Source organism: Mastomys coucha, chromosome X (assembly GCF_008632895.1).
Source record: "Mastomys coucha isolate ucsf_1 chromosome X, UCSF_Mcou_1, whole genome shotgun sequence".
Lineage (NCBI taxonomy): Eukaryota > Metazoa > Chordata > Mammalia > Rodentia > Muridae > Mastomys > Mastomys coucha.
In genome coordinates this window covers 112899222-112904302 of record NC_045030.1, presented here as the reverse complement: position 1 = coordinate 112904302, position 5081 = coordinate 112899222, and positions in this window count along the sequence as shown.

Sequence of the window (5081 nt, the reverse complement as noted above, 5' to 3'; positions counted from 1 at the left end):
TGTTACAAATGTTTAAGTCATATAGGGTTCTAAATGCATTCATTAGATCTTTTGGTTAAGTTTATTATTCACTATTCCTAGTTCTTGGTCCCTGTCTATATGTTATGAAATACTTGAAATTAATTTAAATAGTTATGTAGACCTTGTAGATTAGTGTAGCTTTCAGGCTTCAAAGTTTCTTTATACAGTAGATAGTGGTTGTATTCATTACTTTCCTATTACTATGATAAAACATCATAGCCCAAGGCAACTTAAGAAGAGAGTGGCAATAAACAATGGACATGGTATCAGGAAGCTTATCTCACATCTTGAACTGAAAGCATGAAGCAGGGTTTGGAAAGAGGAGCTAATTAGCAAACTGTGACTGGCATATCCCTAGTGACATACTTCCTTCAAGAAGAATGAAACTCCTAGACCTCCCCACATAGTACCACCAACTGGAAATTTAAGAGTTCAAATGCTAGATTCTACAGGGAACATTTTTTCCTTAAAACCATTGTAGTGGTTACTACTGAAACTCACAACTTGTCAAAGTGCAGAAAAAAATAGGATGGGATGTTCAAACACAGTTATGACACCTACACTACACCTTTGTCCCAAGGCTTTGGCATAACTACTGAAGATAAAGAAAAATTATAATCCATAGATTGGAGGTAACAGGAGCAAACATGTCTTTTGAACATGTCAGGTAATCCATATTCAAAAACTCACAGCATTTGTTTGTCATTGTGTATACATGATGGACCCAGCCAACAATCTCTCACGAACAAGAAAGGAATTCAGGAACCACAACTGAGAATTGAAGAGGTATGGACAGTTAATAGCTTCTGGCAAAGGGATAGTCAATTTTCTTTAATATTGTACTTTCTGGTAACTCAGCCATGTACCAGAGGATGGCCTCATAGAAATTAGATTTCCTGGATTATTAAATTTCTAAAAAGGACTGGAAGTAAAATATAGCATCATTAACAGTGTGAGGGATTGGTGCCTGTCCATGGAATGGGTCTCAAAATGGGCAGATCACGGCTAGGCCACTTTTTTGAGTCTCTACTCCATCTTTGTCTCTGTATTTTATTAGACTGGATCAATTTTGTGTCAAAAGTTTTGTAGGTTGGTTGGTGCCCCCATTCTTCTACTGGGGGTCCTGTCCAGCTACAGGAGGTAGTCTTTTCAGGTTCTATATACCTACTGTTGGGCATTTTTGCTAAGGTCACCCACATTGACTCCTGGGAGCCTCCCTTATTCTGGGTCACTGGGACTTTCTAGAGATTCCCCCTAGTCCCTTCCTCCAGTAAACATATAATTCCATTCATCCCCCTAGCCTTTTGGTCCTCTCTCCTGTCTCTTCCCATGCTTGATCTTGCTCTGCTATTCCCCTTGCCCTCCCCTCCCCCACCCAGCTCCTTCTTTCCCTCTGCTTCCCATGACTATTTTTTCTCATTTTACATGGGATTCAAGCACCCCACTTGGGGCTTCCTTCTTGTTTAACTTCTTTGTGCCTGTGGGATATATCATGGGCATTCTGTACTTTTTGGATAATATCCAATTATCAGTGAGTATATACCATGCATGTCTTTTCGAATCTGGGTTACCTCACTGAGGGTGATATTTTCTAGATCCATATACTTGCCTCCAAAATTCATGATGTGCTTGTTTTTAATAGCTGAATAGTATTCCATTGTGAAAATGTACCATGTTTGCTGTATCCATTCTTTGGTTGAGGGATATCTGTGTTGCTTTCAGTTTCTGACTATTATTAATAAGGCTACTATGAATATAGTGGAGCATGTCTTTGTGATATTGTGGAGCATCTTTTGGGTATATGCCTAGGAGTGGTATAGCTGGGTCTTCAGGTAGAGCTGTTCCAATTTTCTGAGAAACTGCCATATTGATTTCCAGAGTGAATGTATAAGTTTGAAATCTTACCAGCAATGGAGGAATGTTTCCTTTCTCCACATTCTAGCCAACATGTGATGTTACTTGAGTTTTGGTGTTAGCTACTCTGATTGGTGTATTCTGGAATCTCAGGGTAGTTTTGATTTCTGTGATAACTAAGGATGTTGAATGTTTCTTTAAGTGCTTCTTGGCCATTCAAGATTCCTCTATTGAGAATTCTCTGTTCAGTCCTGTACCCCATTTTTGATTGAGTTATTAGGAGTTTTATATGTGTGTGTGTCTTAGCCCTCTGAGAGGCAGTACATAGCAACTAATTTAGACAAACACTGGACTTAGAAATGGGACCCCTGTGGAAGAGGTAGGGAAAGAGTTTAAGGCCCTCAAGGAACTGGCAACCTCTCAGGAAGACCAATAGTGGCAACTAACCTGGATCCCTGGGAGCTGCCAGAAATTGAGCCAACAATGCAAGATTATACAATGGCTGATCTGAGGACCCCGACACACATGTAACAGAGGGCTGCCTTGTATCTGGCCTCAGTGCTAGAGTTTAAGCCTAATCCTGCAGAGACTTGATTCTCCAGGGTGGGAGGATATGGTGGGGGTGACAGCTACTCTCTCAAAGGTGAAAGAGTCAGGGGATGGAGGAGGAACTCTGTGAGGGGGGCAATATGAGGGAGATAGCATTTTGACAGTAATTAATTAAAAAGTGGATGTAATATGCTATGAAATTTCTAAATAATTAATCAAAACATTTCAAAGAAAGGAAAACATGTAACTTTCAACAAAGCTCTTGTGATATTTTAAATCAGAATGACTCCAATGATCACCTCATATATTTCAATGCTTAGTCACCAGGGAGTGAAAATGTTTAATAGAATTTGAAGAACTAGGATGTGTAGCCTTGTTGGGAGAAGGATGTCATTAGTGGTAAGCTTCGAGGTTTCAAAAGCCCATGCCAATGTCTCTGTCCTTTATGCCAGTGGATCAGGATGTAAAGCTCCCAGAAACAGGGCTATACCTGCCTGCTTGCCAGCCACCATGATCACTGAGATGATGAGAATGGACTATTCTCCTTATTCATGCTCATGCTTCTTTCTTTCTTTTTATTTAATATTTATTTAATTAATTAATTAATTAATTAATTAATTAATTTTAGACTCTAGATTTTATTCCCAGTCGACCCTTCAACTCTTCTACATCCTATACCTCCTCCCTGCCACTCTGTCTCTACAAGGATGTCCCCAGCCTCCCACCCTCTACCCCACCAGATCTCTAAACTCACTGGGGCCTCCAGTCTCTTGAGGGTTAGATGCATCTTCTCTGACTGAACCCAGAACCGGCAGTTCTCTGCTGTATATGTGTTGGGGGCCTCATATCAGCTCGTATATGCTGCCTGGTTGGTGGTTCAGTGTTTTAGAGATCTCAGAATCATGGTTAACTGAGACTTCTGGTCCTCCTACAGGGTCACTTTCCTACTCAACTTCCAGTTTTTCCCTAATTCAACCACAGGGCTCAGCAGTTTCTGTCCATTTGTTGGGTGTAAATTTCTGCATCTGACTCTTTCAGCTGCTTGTTGGGTGTTTGAGAGGGCAGTCATGATAGGTCCATTTTTGTGAATGCTCTATGGCCTCAGTGATAGTGTCAGGCTTGGGAACCTCCTCTTAAGTCTGAATCCCACTTTGGGCCTGTCATTGGACCTTCTTTTCCTCAGGCTCCTCTCCATTTCCATTCCTGCAGTTCTTTCACACAGGAACAATTATGCGTCAAACTTTTGACTGTAGTTTTCACTTGGTGCCCTGTCCTCCTGCTGGAAGTGGGCTCTATAAGTTCTCTCTCCCTACTGTCAGACATTTCATCTAAGGTCCTTCCCTTTGAGTCCTGAGAGTCTCTCACCTCCCAGGTTACTGGTACATTCTGGAACCCTCCCTCCCACCTCCCAAGGTCACCTGTTTCTATTCTTTTTGCTGGGCTTTAGTACTTTACCCCAACCAATACCAGATCATGTTCTCCTCTTCCCCACTTCTATAGTCCATAAAAGGGTGAAACTAAAACTGTAAACAAGCCCCCAGTTGAATAGTTTCATATATAAGAGTTGCTGTGGTTATAGTGTCTCTTCAGAGCAGTAGAACATTGACTAAGACAGGTGTATTAGTGGGTCCCTGATAAAATGTATGAGTTTGACCCTTATAGCTCTTTCCCTCTCACTTTTCAATTTCAGAATGGTATGTCAAAGTGAAAGAACTCTCATATTTTCCATCTTGAGTTCTGACTACATTGTGTTATATATGGAACTGAACTGAAATCCTAGTTCTACTGTGATAACTTTCATTTGAGTAACTGTGAGGCAGAAAGAAGTTTTGTATGAAAACTTTCTTCCCTTTCATATTATAAATGATCACTTGAGCAGCACCCATTTGATATTGACACATGAAAGGATAGCAGAAGTCTCATATGATGCTCACAGCTAAAATTAATGTCTATAGTTTGTGGCAATAAAAGATGGTACATAATGGACAAAACAAATGCAGGTGATAACAGAAATAAAAATGAAATTTCATTAGATAGAAGAATAATGTTCCATATAAACATCAGTATACAACTTGCCTTTCAAAGACCCATGGCCAATGATATCTGGTTGTTCTCTCTGTGCAACTCAAATGGTAATTTTGCTTAATAAATGGCTTGGTTTTATGATAATATAAATAAAATGGAAGCATCCCTATTGGGACACTTATTTCACACAACTATTTGTGCAGTCAACTGATAGTGTGGATTGATTTACTTTTTCTAGTAAAAATGGTCAGGAGAGACCAAGTTGTACATTAAAGGGAATATTATTTAAAGGTTTCTTTATTTCTGCCAGTTTTTACCAATATTGCCATAAGGGAAGTATCAAAAAAGAACATTAAAATGTCACTGTCTGAGCTAGTTAGAACATAACACATAGAACTTGAAACAAACTAAGTAACTGACAGATAAATGCATAGAACTCATTTGGAAGAAAATGAGATAAGTGGAGAATTGGCAAGCAATTCAGGATTATTATATTATCAGTAACTTATCAAATTATCTGAACTTTATTTGTTTGTTTGCTTGTATGTTTTAGAGAAATGTTGTTTTTTGTCTGTGATGTGTGTGTGTGTGTGTGTGTGTGTGTGTGTGTGTGTGTGTGTGTTTGTATGTGA